The 16,716-nt window shown below is 43.0% G+C and overlaps 1 long non-coding RNA gene across 1 annotated transcript in view; it reads left to right on the top strand.

The window, feature by feature from the left end:
* LOC138008952 (uncharacterized) overlaps positions 1 to 11,228 on the top strand; it is a 23,217-nt gene extending 11,989 nt beyond the window's left edge. Inside the window, exons 2-4 of the long non-coding RNA XR_011124299.1 lie at positions 203 to 339; positions 2,863 to 2,976; positions 11,133 to 11,228. This is a non-coding gene — a long non-coding RNA (uncharacterized lncRNA). The remainder of the gene's footprint in view (positions 1 to 202; positions 340 to 2,862; positions 2,977 to 11,132) is intronic.
* Positions 11,229 to 16,716: the final 5,488 nt, after the last annotated feature.

Here is a 16,716-nt window from a genome sequence, read left to right as displayed (position 1 = left end):
ATGAGTTAACTCTTCCTAACGCCACATGGTTTTACTCGTCAATTGGGGCATCCTAGGACACCTGAGGAGCGAATGGGTTAATCAGTCAAAAACTGTGTTCCCTCCATTAAATAACGTGATGCTACACTAGGTAGGTATTGTAAAATTTTCAAATTTACTTTGAGGCTAGTATTAATCCTTTACTTGTACAAATTACCAACAGGTGCTGATTGGAGGCTGCTTGTGATTTCCAAGAGAACACTGCTCGGCAATTTACCAGGCGATCATGAAGTTTATAGGATTGATAGAGTTGCTGTGTTGACACTATCAGCTAATGAATCACCTGAATTTGAGCTCGATGTAAGCTACACTTAATACATGTAGTTTATGTTTTGTAGAGGTTGTCCTGGTAGTTTGTGTGAAGTTTGTGGAAAAAAAAAGGTCATGCGACTTTCTCATGGGAAGACTAGCTGACTAGGCATACATGTAGCTGTATATTTAACAAAGAAGAGGTGAAAGCTGTAATGTGAGGACGCCACCATAAGGGAACATTGCTTGTTGCTGTCCCTCCCGTCCCATTTGAAAAGTTTTTATTTAAAGTGCTGTTGAGCAGTGGGTAGGTGTGACAGACAAGCATCCAGTCTTCAGTGATTTCATTAGAAGCCAGCAACTGGCGAATTGCGCCTGCTACTCCTTAAATTATTGCCCCCTACTTTTTCGATAAATTACAACATTTTTTACCATTTTAGGTTGACCCCTTTTAATTTATTTTAATTTAATAAAACAAATACATTGTAGAGTATCAAGGAACTTTTCGCTGTATGTTCCGCTCCTTTTTGGACGTTGGAAATTTTTATGAATTATTTACACTCGCCTTGACAACTCGCCAGGGCAGTTTTTTGCAGTCCGCCATGTTGGCTGAATAGAGGAGAAAGACTGGTGCCAAAATTTGCCTCGATCACATTCATTGCATCCTTCCGGTTTTCAAGGAAAGACATAGCAAGAACGCACGCAGCTGGAGGCTATATTTTGTCGTATTTCAACAAGGGATCAAGAGTACAAAAAAATTGTCCACTAACTTGGCCACATGCAGCTACATGTTAATAATATTTTTGCCCAGATTGCTGGAAATGCCATTTCCGAGCTCCTAGATTTCAAAATTTTCTGGGGGAGCATGCCTCAGACCCAACTAGGAAAAAGGGACCCCTTTCTTGCCACAGCTGCCTACTTCACATGAACCAGCCGTCTACTGAAAAACTTATTGAAACCCCTGAGTCATGTGGAAGTAGCAATAAAGCCTCTTACGGTCACTTTGTGCTACAGAAACGAGGATACAAATGTATGTTTTCGTTGTGTGATCTCTACCCTGCAAATACATGTACAGCCGCCTCCCATCGCTAACCGCCGCTTGGGCCGATCTCGTTGATCTGCCAAGCGGCGGTTTAAAGGCGATGAGAGGCGGCTGTATTTGCAGGCTATGTGATCTCTAATGTACTATCCTCTTACTAACCGAGCATGAGGGCCGTGCTGGGGAATATTGGACCGAGCACAGCAAGGTCTGTACAAAAACAACTCAGTGCCAATATTCCCCATTGCAGTCCCGAGCAAGTGAGGTTTTAGTAAGTTGTTTATTATAATAATAGCATTTGTTTCTTTGAGTGATCAGACACTTTGTGTTAATCTTTTTCTTCCATCAGCAAACTTTTAACTGTAATCTTTTACATTGTGTACATGTAAAACTAAATTCCACTTTCTACCAATAATTTTATTGTACTGTTGGATGAAAAGATTAAATTTCATTTTTTTAAAACTTTTTCTCTTTTGTTCTTGAAAGTTGAGTTTCCTGACTGAAAGCAGCCAATCTGAGTGCTCCTTTTAGCCTGAGAATTGCTTTCCTTATAATAATTTGCGCGCTATAAGCAATAATAATAATAATGTTATGAGATTGGTTTAAGTTAAATAATTTTTTTTCATAAAAATGTGACTGACACATTTCCTTATGTAACTACTGTTATTTTCCGTACAACCAACTTCCACGTTAATTTTAAAGTATGTTACTAACATCTACAAATGTAGTGTTTTCACTCATGTGATCAGTGACCTTTTTTCCATTAAAACAAAAGAAAACATTAAATTTTGTGTGATAATAGAGCTCAATTCAGGGAGGATTAGTTGGGGACACCAACATGGTGGTCGTTCCATTGTTTAGGTTCACCAACATCGTCGCCGTAATGTCACATGAAAACACTCTGCAGGTACATGTAGCATAGAAATGTGGGGATAACCGTGAGACTTTAAAGACAGATAAATCGCTTGACAGATACTGGTAAATCCTTTTGAGACAGATAAATCTCTTGTTGCAGGGATTTATTTTTCTTAAATCCCTCAACCTGTTGCAGTGAGGGAGGTCACATGACAAAGCTTACCTCGGATGTCTGTAGGATGTGTCACTGCTGTACATTCTTAAGTAATAACTTACATGTATTAACCAGTATTTAAAAAAAAATTGAATGAAAATTAATTATTCATTCTGTGATTTTTTAAGATTTTACCACAAAAATGTTGTTACGTTGTATAAATTTTTTGAACAGTTTTAAGCTACATTTTTTTAAAAGCGATGTCAATCAAATTTTGTTTTTTCAAAAGGGTTTTTCGGGTTCTTCTGAGGAGAAAATCAGGAAATAAGGTTCATAAAAAATATCGTGAATGCAGATTTTGAGCCATGTTTGTGGAATAAAAAAATAATTATAATTAATGGTTACAGTAACTCTGTTCTCCTAGTTTATCTCTTTTGTTATTAATATGCTTACTATGAGGAAGTGTTACCACAGAATTAAATTAACAAATTCTGAAGATATTTTTTCCCTTTTGTGCACATTTTAGCTTTGTGAAAATCATCAAAAAGGAAGTGGATTAGGGGGCATAGACAATCAGCAGAGGGGACTAGGACAGACGTGGAGCAAAATAAAGACTGCTGCCTCAACATTGAAAGAAAAGGTACTTGTATGCAAAGTAGGCACAGATGAAATTGAGCAGCTCAACTTACATGTATGTTCATTAAAATTATGATTTGTTTTTACTACATTGACCGAGCGATAGCGAGGTCAATACGGTAGGCCGAGGTTTGAGATTTTCCCGTAACGACCGAACGGTCGAGGTTATTAAGTTGTTTATTATATGGCACCAGCAACAAAAATAAAGCCAACAAGCCAAAGCTGGCGCAGCGGAAGTGATCATTACATCCGATGATGCGCGCGCTTCACTGTTCATTCATCGTTTCAAATCGCAAAAATCAAGTGAACTGACGCGTCTTTCGATCTAAGATAATCTTTATTTTCGTCACAATTTATTATAGCCGTGAAAAGGTCATGTAGAAGGTTAGGGCCACGTCACAACAAGGAAAATTTTGTCAACATCTCTGAGAATCAAAGGCCAAAGTCAATACGTAAAGAAAAATGTCAACGGCCTCGTTGAAAATGTAAAATGTCATCAGCCGGTAGGTTCAAAATTTCTTTATCGCCCTTACTTATTGATGACAAATAGCGATGAAATGTTTTCATGTCGCTGACTGTTTCTTTTGTTGTGTTTTCACTTTTTCGCTCCTTTACAAAAGTTTCAATCTCTTCTTGGCTGTTTCCTTCGTTTTCTCTGTCGCCAACTCGTTCATTATTTGTTTCTGTCAAATCACCGTTGTCCAGAAATTCGTACTCGTCCGGGTAATAAAATTCACTTTCAGAGTGTTCCTCCTCGTTACTCATTCTCAGCCGCTACAATTTTCAGACAAAAATTAGATGGTTTTTTAATTACCTTTTGCTTTGTTTTTGCAAGCCCGTAATCGGCCCGTGGGCATTACGGGAGAATAATGCCCTACAATTCAGTCACAATTAGCCAATCAGAGCGCGCGTTATATCGGCCACAAACACAAGCCATATAATAAAAGCATATAATTATACTTATGCTTTGGTACAAATTTTACCCATGAGTTCACCATGGAAACTCTGGTAATTCCATTAAATTTTCTTTGGAACTCAGAGAAGATTTCCAAGAGGATTGACCAGATGTATCCGAGTTACAGGGGTGAACTCATGGGTACAATTGGTCCAAACCACTTCTAAAATCACACTACCCATATCCGCTGAACTCCAGGGAGATTTTGCTGGAATTAAAAGAGTTACTAGGGTGAACCCATGGGTATAATTGGTCCAAAGCACCCCTAAAGTCATACCACACATCTTCTCTAAATTTCCAAAGAGATTTTAGAGGAACTACCAGAGTCTCTATGATGAAGTCGTGGGTAGAATTGTAGGAAAGCACGCCCAGATCCATCCTACACTACTATGCTAACTTTGCAAAAGGATTGACCAGTTACAGGAGTGAACTCATGAGTAGAATTGTTCTAAACCACCTCCAATGCCATACTATGCATATCCACTGAGCTCCAAAGAGATTTTCCTGGAAGTAAAGGAGATAATAGGGTGAATCCATGGGTAGAATTGTGTCAAACCACCTCCGAAGTCATACTATTCATATCCGCTGAGTTTCAGGGAGATTTTGCTGGAATTAGACGTGTTATTAGGGTGAACCCGTGGGTAGAATTGGTCCAAGGCACCCTGAGGTCATACTACACATCTTCTCTAAGTTACAATTACCATTACCATTAAAGCACTCTCAAAGGCATCCAACAGATCTACGCCGACATTGCAAGAGCATTGACCGAATATAGCCGAGTTCCGGGGTTGAACTCATGGGTAGAATTGGTCCAAACCACCTCCTACGTCATAATATCCATATCCGCTAAATCCCAGGGAGATTTTGCAGGAAATAAAAGTTATAACTCCTTTACTTTCAGGAAAATCTCTTTAAAGGTCAGTGGATATGCGTAGTATTTAAATTGGAGGTGGTTTAGAACAATTCTATCCATGGATTCACCATAGAAACTCTGGTTGTTCCTCGGAAATCTCTTTGGAACTCAGAGAGGATGTGTAGTATGACTTTAGAGGTGGTTTATACCAATTCTACCCACGGGTTCACCAAAGGCGCCGAAAGCACGCGCTCGGAGCACCATGGCTAAGAAAATATAGTAACCCATCGATGTGAGAAAATTTGGTTTTATAGCCATGACGTCATGAACGTCCGTACATACGTTCGTCTGTCCGTCCATCCGTCCGCCCCTCCATGTATGCCAATGTGACCAGTATCACATAACCATATGACGGTTTTAAGTTTAGAGCTCATCGAGGAGGCAATACTCCAGTTTACACTATAGCTAGTTTTTTAGCATACATCTTTGATATTGGACATCAATGTTACGGTCAATTCACACCTGTCAAAACAAGGTATCCACTGACCAGTATCACGTGACCATATCGCTCAAGTTAGACCTTATCGAGGTTAGCTTTTTTTGAAGTTGACCGCTGACCCGGGACTGGTTGTTGATTGGATCGCACGCTCAACCAGGTCAGACACACACTCACATCTGAACGAGGCTTAATTTCTCTCGCTCTTTCTGTGACTTGACTCAGCTACACAGCCATGCTACGTCAGCAAAGCTCTTGACAGTCGATGCTTTTCGTGTTCAGGTACGGTTTGAAAAATTTATTTTTCTTGCATTTTTCGCTGGTTTCAATCCAGGTTTAACATAATATAGCTGTAGTTATTCAAGTCAAGCATTGGAAGGATATAAACTTAAAGCTGAGTGTTTATTTTTAATTTGTTTAGGACTGCTCCACAAATTCTTTTCTTCGACACTAAAGCGTTTGTTATTTCTACGGATGAGTTACAGTACCGCTCGAAACTACATCTATTAGTGCATTTTGCATGTGGTAATACCTCGTCTTTGCCGATAGTGTTTACCGCGAAATCACCTAGGTTGGACGAAAACCGCAACCGAGGCAAAGACGAAAGCAACCGAATGAACTGCTGAATGAATTAAGCCTCTGAACGAGGCTTAATTTCTCGCGCTCTTTCTGTGACTTGACTCAGCTACACAGCCATGCTACGTCAGCAAAGCTCTTGACAGTCGATGCTTTTCGTGTTCAGGTACGGTTTGAAAAATTTATTTTTCTTGCATTTTTCGCTGGTTTCAATCCAGGTTTAACATAATATAGCTGTAGTTATTCAAGTCAAGCATTGGAAGGATATAAACTTAAAGCTGAGTGTTTATTTTTAATTTGTTTAGGACTGCTCCACAAATTCTTTTCTTCGACACTAAAGCGTTTGTTATTTCTACGGATGAGTTACAGTACCGCTCGAAACTACATCTATTAGTGCATTTTGCATGTGGTAATACCTCGTCTTTGCCGATAGTGTTTACCGCGAAATCACCTAGGTTGGACGAAAACCGCAACCGAGGCAAAGACGAAAGCAACCGAATGAACTGCTGAATGAATTAAGCCTCTGAACGAGGCTTAATTTCTCGCGCTCTTTCTGTGACTTGACTCAGCTACACAGCAATGCTACGTCAGCAAAGCTCTTGACAGTCGATGCTTTTCGTGTTCAAGTACGGTTTGAAAAATTTATTTTTCTTGCATTTTTCGCTGGTTTCAATCCAGGTTTAACATAATATAGCTGTAGTTATTCAAGTCAAGCATTGGAAGGATATAAACTTAAAGCTGAGTGTTTATTTTTAATTTGTTTAGGACTGCTCCACAAATTCTTTTCTTCGACACTAAAGCGTTTGTTATTTCTACGGATGAGTTACAGTACCGCTCGAAACTACATCTATTAGTGCATTTTGCATGTGGTAATACCTCGTCTTTGCCGATAGTGTTTACCGCGAAATCACCTAGGTTGGACGAAAACCGCAACCGAGGCAAAGACGAAAGCAACCGAATGCCGCGGCCGACTTAATTGCGGTGTGCCGCAAGAAAACAATTGTACTTAACAAAGCATTGGTTAATATTATCACCTCTAGCTCCCCAAGGTAAAGAATGAATATCCAAACTGTTTTTCACAGCACCGACGCAACACAACGCACTGTCATGAAAGCCTGTTTAATATGTTCATCTCATTTCGCCGTGACAGCTGAGAACAGAGAATGCTGATAACCTTTCATGATGCCTAATTCTTACATCTTTATGTTAAATAATTTGTAAGTTTTTCGCTATCATGATGAACAGTTCTCCCAAAGGGGTAAAAGGATATTTCTTTTAAAAAACTGTGTGGATTATGCGTAACTTTAGTCGCCGCCAGTGCAGTCCGACAGGAGATATATTTAGAATCAAAAGCGCTTCAAAGTTTGCGTCCGGTCCAAATAGAAATGTTTACGGGATAGTTGTTGAAAAGCTCCAACTTTGAACTAAACCTTACTACAACATGTAATGACTCAAAGATTACACCAGCGAAGAACCGTAACTGTATTCCCGAAGTTTCTTAAGCAACTCGTGACCACTCCTTGTCGCGCGTTAATTACGATCATTTCTGATTCAAAATATTAAGTGGCAGATAATTCAGCAGTTGAGCTTGAAAGTCAGAAATATTCATTCCTCTGAATTGTTAAGATTAACTTAAATTAATGCTTCAACGATCACACGATAGACGAGTTTAATGAAGCCTCTGCCAATTTGGCGAGTTAAAACGTAAATAAACTAAGCTGCATGCTTCCGTCACGTAAACGTCAGAGCGATAGCTCATGAAATACGTTAATTAGAACTGCTTAACAAGTTTGTAACAAATGGAGAGCCACGTTGCCCGAACGGCTGACAATTACTTGTAAAGTTAATAGTTTTCTTCCATCTTTCGGTCGATCAGATCTAAATGACTTTCGCGTATCTTTCAAAGCCGGCCGCTCGACGAGCGGCGTCACCGTTAAGACAAGTTTTCCCAAACACGTGTAAATTTATTTGTTAAATAGAATTTCTGCTGATCTTTATAACATCTGTATATCTCGAACAACTTTTAGAAATCTTGTCGTTTGCTGGAAAAAGATAAACGATCAACGCTTTTATTAAAGCGACTTTATTATAATCGAATGTGCCAAACATCGCAGATTGTAAATACTTCAAATATGCATACTAATTATCGCTGCGATTGGTCCGCAAGAATATGCAGATTTCTTTGATAGCATCTGCTCCAAATAAAAGCATACTGCGTCCTCTCTTAACCGCGGCGTAAATAAACCGGAAAAAATCTAGGTGAAACCTCAGCTTTCGGTTACCGTAGACGAGGTTTTACCTCGGTCAAACTGGAGATTGGACCTGCGGTTTCACCTAGTCAGAACCGCGGCAAATGCACAAATAGTTTCGAGCGGTACTGTATTTCAAGTGGATGCATATTTCTAAAACGTGGTTTAGTCGTTTCTTCCTTTGTTCACGAATGAAAGTCGAATTTTTATTGTTAACTGGAATGAAATAACAATCATCTGTACTCTTTTTGGACAGAAATAATCGATCTGTTGCTGGTTTGTTTGGCCTTAAAATGCGAGCGAACAAGAGGTTTTTTTACTCCGCTTGCCTAACTGTTTTTCGATGTGCCTCGACAGTGACAAGCATTTTGCACTTATGTTCTAAACATGCAATCGTGGTGACTTCTCGTAAAAGTATAAGGAGAAATATCACCAGATTGTGTTTTCAGAAGTTTGTTTAGAGCACGTACAGGTAATTCATTGGAGATCTTGTTTGAAGTTTGCCCTATCTAGCTGATTCTGGTTCTAAGCCAAGCTGGCGTGTTTCAATGAAATACATCGAATTGTAAATGATCTCGTTTTCAGAGATAAAGTGGAATTAATAAAGTACATCAATAAAACTCCTCGTTTGACCTTGAACTGACAAAGACGATCTGTCACATCACGAGCTATAGTACGTCTGTGATTTCTAATTTTAGCGAGATTCCTATTCGCTGGCGTTTGACAGTCGAATCTGAAATGGCTTCTTTCCGTTCGCTTGCTGAGGATTTGCTTGTTTTCTTGTATAACTCTTCACTTCAAGAAAAATTAATTGCCTAACTGGTGAATTCGACAGTAGATTTCGCTGGAAAAAAAACTCATTCCTTCGTGATTCATGCGATCAGTCGGTTTTTTAGGTGAAATTAACCGTGGAATTCACTAGTTAGGCAACGAAGAAAATGTTACATAATTAAGTAATATCCGGGAAAACCAAAAGGCGGACAGTTCCAAAGCCTTTTATTTTCACTAATCCTACAGCCAGAAAAAAATAAACAAGCCGGGAGCTCCTCTTTTAGTCTTGGCTAAATCTATATATTAACAGCAAAATCTGCCTGGAACTTAGCGGATACGGCTAGTATGACTTTGGAGGTGGTTTGGACCAATTCTACCCATGAGTTCACCCCTTTAACTCTGCTACATTCAGTCAATCCCCTTGCAACATCAGCGTAAATGTGTAGGATGGCTTTGAGCGTGCTTTGGTACAATTCTACCCATGAGCTCACCATAGAACCTCTGCTAGTTCCCCAGAAATCTCTTTGAAACTCAGAAAAAATTTGTATTATGACTTTGGGGGTGCTTTGGACCAATTCTACCCATGGGTTTCTTCCTAATAATTCCTTTACTTCAAGGAAAATATCTTTGGAGGTCAGTGGATATGCGTAGTATGACATTGGAGGTGGTTGAGAACAATTCTACCCATGAGTTCACCCCTGTAACTCGAGTAACATCCGGTCAATCCTCTTGCAAAGTCACCGTAGATGTGTAGGATGGCTCTGGGCGTGCTTTGGTAGAATTCTACCCACGAGTTCACAACTGTAACTCGCGTATATCTGGTCAACCCTCTTTCAAAGTCAGCGTAGATGTGTAGGATGGCTGTGGGCGTGCTTTGGTAATATTGTACCCATGAGTGCACCATAGAAACTCTGCTAGTTCCCCGGAAATCTCTTTGGAACTCAGAAAAGATGTTTCGTATGACTTTGAGGGTGCTTTGGACCAATTCTACCCATGGGCTAACCCCAATATCTCTTCAAATTCCAGGAAAATCTCCCTGCAACTCAGCAGATATGGGTAGCATGACTTTAAAGGTCGTTTGAACCAATTCTACCCATGAGTTCACCCCTGTAAGTCGAGTATATCCAGTCAATAATTTTGCAAAGTAAGCGTAGATGTGTAGGATGGCTGTGGGCGTGCTTTGGTACAATTGTATGCATGCGTTCACCATAGAAACTGTGCTTGTTCCCATAAAATCTTTCTGGAACTCAGAGAAGATGTGTAGTATGACTTTCGGGGTGCTTTGGACTCATTCTACCCATGAGTTCACCCTTGTAACTTAAGTACATCCGGTCAATCATCTTGCAAAGTCGACGTAGATGTGTAGGATGGCTCTCGGTGTGCTTTGGTACAATTCTACCCATGAGTTCAACAAAGAACCTTTGGTGGTACCCCTGAAATCTCTTTGGAACTCAGAGAAGTTCTGTGGTATGACTTCAGGGGTGCTTTGGACCAATTTTACCCATGGGTTCACCCTAATAACTCTTCTAATTCCAGCAAAATCTCCTTGGGTAGTATGCCTTTGGATGTTGCTTAGAACAATTCTACCCATGAGGTAACCCCTGTAACTCGAGTACATCCGGTCAATCCCCTTGCAAAGTCAGCGTAGATGTATAGGATGGCTCTGGGCGTGCTTTTGTACAATTCTACCCATGCGTTCTCCCCTGTAACTCGGGTATACTGAGTCAATCCTCTTGAAAAGTCAGCGTAAATGCGTAGGATGGTTGTGGGCGTGCTTTGGTAATATTGTACCCATGATTTCACCGTAGAAACTCTGCTAGTTCCCCGGAAATCTCTTTGGAACTCAGAAAAGATGTTAAGTATGACTTTGAGGGTGCTATGGACTAATTGTAACCATGGGCTCACCCCAATAACTCTTCTAATTCCAGGAAAATTTCCCTGAAACTCAGCAGATATAAGTAGCATGACTTTAAAGGTCGTTTGGACCAATTCTACTCATGAGTTCACCCTTGTAACTTAAGTACATCCGGTCAATCCTCTTGCAAAGTCAGCGTAGATGTATAGGATGGCTCTCGGCGTGCTTTGGTACAATTCTACCCATGAGTTCAACAAAGAAACTCTGGTATATTCCCTGAAATCTCTTTGGAACTCAGAGAAGTTGTGTAGTATGACTTTAAGACGACATTTTTTTGAACATCGAGCAATAAAGCACGCCAGCGGCCAAAAATCCCATAAGAGCTTGCGCACATCTTACTTTCAGGTCATGGTGGAAGAGCACATAAACGTTTTCTTGAGTGCAAGCGATTAGCCAACCATTTTACACAGGTATTTCATTCAGTCACTTGCAAAGATCTGCCAAGCTTTGAAAAACGTTTTGAAGCGCTGAATTAATCGTATTCAGTTTAACCTTCTTGCAAGGTTATAACCTGTACGCAAATTGTTTAAAAAGGTCTGTCTGCCGTAAGATTTCGAGTTCTCCGACTCTGCTAAGAGATCCAGTCTAGAATTAGTGTGTCAAGACTTGCTTTTGGGCTATCTTGAGATTGTAAACCTACAATGAATTCTTATTATACTTCTATTAAAATAGTGTGAACATGTCTTTTGTCATTGCCTTGTTTGTGATCGGTGATCTCATATTCGAGGTAATCGAGTTGATGTGGAAGACAGTTGGCGTGCACCATTTGCAAGCTCATCTGTGATTGGATGGCGGTCTTTTCTGGTGGGACTCAAAGCGAGTCCGCATATAATAATAATAATAATAATAATAATATTATTATTATTATTATTAAAGTCACCTATGATAGGAAATTGAAACCATAACCATCCCGAATACTGTGACCACCAAGACCACCACAACCACTGCAACCACAGTGACCACTGTGACCACCTAGACAACCACGACCACTGTGCCCAACAAGACCACCACGACACTGTGACCATCATGACCACCACGATAACTGTGACCACCATGACCACCAAGACAACTGTGACCACCGTGACCACCACAATCACTGTGGCCAACATGACCACCACAACACTGAGACCACCCTGACCACTGCAACCACCGTGACCACCAAAACCACCACCACCACCGAGACCACTGTGACCACTGAGACCACCACGACCACTGTGACCAACATGACCACCACGACCACTGTGACCACCAAGATCACCAAGACCACCACGACCACTCTGACCATCGAAACCACCAATACCACTGTGACCACCATGACCACGACCACTGTGGCAAACATGACCACCACAACACTGTGACCACCAAGACCACCACGACCACTGCGACCACTGCGACCACCAAGACCATCACGACCACTGTGACCACCATGACCACCACGACCACTGTGACCACTGAGACCACCACGAGCACTGTGACCAACATGACCACCACAACATTTTGACTACCAAGACCACCATGACGACTGCGACCACCGTGACCACCAACACCACTGCGACCACCGTGACCACCACAACCACTGTGACCAACATGAACACCACGACACTGTGACCACCGTGACCACCATGACCACTGTGACCAACATGACCACCATGACCACTGAGACCACTGCGACCACCATGACCACCAAGACCACTGTGACCAACATGCGTGACTACCAACTACCCATGAGTTCACCATAAAAACTCTGCTAGTTGCCCGCAAATCTCTTTGCAACTCAGAAAAGATGTGTATTATGACTTTTGGGATGCTTTGGACCAATTCCCCCCACGGGTTCACCCTAATAACTCCTATAGTTCCAGGACAATCTCTTTCGAGGTCAGAAGATATGCGTAGTATGACATTAGAGGTGCTTTACAACAATGCTACGCATGTCTTCACCCCTGTAACTCGGGTATATTCGGTCAATCCTCTTGCAACGTCAGCGTAGATGTGTAGGATGGATTTGGGTGTGCTTTGGTACATTTCTACCCATGAGTTCACCATAGAAACTCTGCTAGTTAGCCGGAAATCTCTTTGGAACTGCGAAAAGATGTGTATTATGACTTAAGGGGTTCTTTGGACCAATTCTACCCGTGGATTCACCCTAATAACTCTTCTAATTCCAGCAAAATCTCCCTGGAGTTCGACTCGAGTACATCCAATGAATCCTTTTGCAAAGTTAGCGTACATGTGTAGGATGGATCTGGGCGTGCTTTCCCACAATTCTACCCACGATTTCATCATAGAGACTCTGGTAGTTCCCCTGAAATCTCTTTGGAAATTTAGAGAAGATGTGTACTATGACTTTAGGGGTGCTTTGGACCAAATCTACCCATAAGTTCACCCTAATAACTCTTTTAATTCCAGTAAAATCTCTCTGGAGTTCAGTGGATATGGTTAGTGTCACTTTGGAAGTGGTTTGGACCAATTCTACCCATGGGTTCACCCCTGTAACTCGGATACATCTGGTCAATCCTCTTGGAAAGTCAAAGTAGATGTGTAGGATGGCTCTGAGCGTGTTTTGGTACAATGCTACCCATGAGTTCATAAAAACTCTGCTAGTTGCCCTAAAGTCTCTTTGCAACTAAGAAAAGATGTGTATTATGACTTTTGGGATGCTTTGGAGCAATTCTCTCCATGGGTTCACCCTAATACCTCCTATACTTCGAGGAGGATCTCTTCGGAACTCAGTGGATATGCGTAGTGTAACATTGTAGGTGGTTTAGACCAATTCTACCCATGGGTTTACCCCTGTAACTCGGGTACATCCGGTCAATTCTCTTGCAAAGTCAGCGTAGATATGTAGGATGGCTTTGGGCGTGCTTTGGTACAATTTTAACCATGAGTTCACCATATAAACTGTCGTAGTTCCCCGGAAATCTTTTTGGAACTCAGAGAAGATCTGTAACATGGCTTTTGGGGTGCTTTCTTCCAATTCTACCCATGGGTTCACGTTAATAACTCTTTTACTTTCAGGGAAACCTCTTCGGAACTCAGTGGATATGCGTTAAGTAAGATTGGAGGTGGTTTATACCAATTCTACCTAAGAGTTCACCTCGGTAACTCGAGTACATCCGGCGAATCCTCTCGCAAAGTCAGCGTGATTGTGTAGGATGGCTTTGAGCGTGCTTTGGTGCAATTCTACCCATGAGTTCACCGTAGAAACTGCAGTATTTTTCCGGAAATTATTACAGTTACTTATGATAGGAAATTGAAACCATAACCATCCCGAATACTGGGACCACCACGACCACTGCGATCACCATGACCACCACGACCACGGTGACCAACATGACCACCACGACACTGTGACCACCATGACCACCACGACCACTGTGACCACCATAATCACCAAGACCACCACAACCACTGGAACCACTGTGACCACCACGACCATTGCGACAACCGTGATTTCCAAGACCACCACGACCACTGTAACAAATATGACCACCAAGACGACTAAGAACACAACGACCTTTGCGACCACCGTGACCACCACCACAACCACTGTGACCACTGACACCACCACGATCACTGTAAAAAATATGGCCACCATGACGACTACGACAACTAAGAGCACCACGACCACAACAAACCATCGTGACCACCGCATCCACTGTGATCAACATGAACACCACGACACTGTGACGACCATGACCACCACGATCACTGGCACAACAATGACCACCACGACCACTGGAACCACCGTGACCACTGCAACCACTGTGACCAACATGAACACCACGACACTGTGACCACCACTACCACCACGATCAAAGTGACCGCCATGACCACCACGACCACTGTGACCACCATAATCACCAAGACAACCACAACCACTGAAACCAATGTGACCACCACGACCACTGCAACAACCGTGACCACCAAGACCACCACGACCACTGTAACAAATATAACCACCATGACGACTAAGACCAGCACAACCATTGCGACCACCGTGACCACCGCATCCACTGTGACCAACATGAACACCACGACACTGTGACCACCATAACCACCACGATCACTGCGACCACCATGACCACCACGACCACTGCGACCACCGTCACCACCGCATCCACTGTGACCAACATGAACACCACGACACTGTGACCACCATGACCGCCATGATCACTGTGACCACCATGACCACCACGATCACCGCAATCACTGTGACCAACATGAACACCACGACACTGTCCCCAACGTGACCACCATGGCCAGCACGACCACTGTGACCACCGTAGTCACTAAGACCATCACGACCACTGGAACCATTGTGACCACCGAGACCCACACGACCACTGAGACCACCGTGACCTCCGTGACCACCACAACCACTGTGACCACTGAGACCACCACGACCGAGAATCTCTTTGGAACTCAGTGGATATGCGTTAAGTAACATTGGAGGTGGTTTATACCAATTCTACCCAAGAGTTCACCTCGGTAACTCGAGTACATCCGGCGAATCCTCTCGCAAAGTCAGCGTGATTGTGTAGGATGGCTTTGAGCGTGCTTTGGTGCAATTCTACCCATGAGTTCACCGTACAAACTGCGGTAGTTCCCCAGAAATTATTACAGTTACTTATGATAGGAAATTGAAACCATAACCATCCCGAATACTGGGACCACCACGACCACTGCGATCACCATGACCACCACGACCACTGTGACCACCATAATCATCAAGACCACCACAACCACTGCAACCACTGTGACCACCACGACCACTGCGACAACTGTGATTTCCAAGACCACCACGACCACTGTAACAAATATGACCACCACGATCACTGCGACCACCATGACCACCACGACCACTGCGACCACCGTGACCACCGCAACCACTGTGACCACCATAATCACCAAGACCACTACAACCACTAGAACCACTGTGACCACCACGACCACTGCGACAACGGTGATTTCCAAGACCACCACGACCACTGTAACAAATATGACCACCACGATCACTGCGACCACCATGACCACTGCGACCACCGTGCCCACCGCAACCACTGTGACCAACATGACCACCATGACACTGTGACCACCATGACCAGCACGACCATTGTGACCACCGTAGTCACTAAGACCACCACGACCACTGGAACCATTGTGACCACCAAGACCGACACGACCACTGAGACCACCGTGACCAGCACAACCACTGTGACCACTGAGACCACCACGACCACTGTAACAAATGTGACCACCATGACGACTACGACAACTAAGACCACCACGACCACTGCAAACCATCGTGACCACCGCATCCACTGTGATCAACATGAACACCATGACACTGTCACCACCATGACTACCACGATCACTGGCACTACCATGACCACCACGACCACTGGGACCAACGTTACCACTGCAACCACTGTGACCAACATGAACACCACGACACTGTGCCCAACATGACCACCACGACACTGTGACCACCATGATTAACACGACCACTGTCACCACCATAATCACCAAGACCACCACGACCACTGGAACCATTGTGACCACCAAGACCACCACGACCACTGCGACCACCGTGACCACCACGACCACTGTGACCACTGAGACCACCACGACCACTGTAACAAATATGACCACCATGATGACCATGATGACTAAGACCACCTCGACCACTGCGACCACCGTGACCACCGCATCCACTGTGACCAAAGTGGACACCACCACACTGTGACCACCATGACCACCACGATCACTGTGACCACCATGACTACCACGACCACTGTGACCACCATAATCACCAAGACCACCACAACCACTGGAACCACTGTGACCACCACGACCACTGCAACAACCGTGACCACCACGACCACTGTAACAAATATGACCACCATGACGACTAAGACCACCACGACCA

The sequence above is a fragment of the Montipora foliosa genome, chromosome 6 (genome assembly GCF_036669935.1).
Source record: "Montipora foliosa isolate CH-2021 chromosome 6, ASM3666993v2, whole genome shotgun sequence".
Classification (NCBI taxonomy): Eukaryota; Metazoa; Cnidaria; class Anthozoa; order Scleractinia; family Acroporidae; genus Montipora; species Montipora foliosa.
This window is presented reverse-complemented; position numbering and strand designations above follow the sequence as displayed.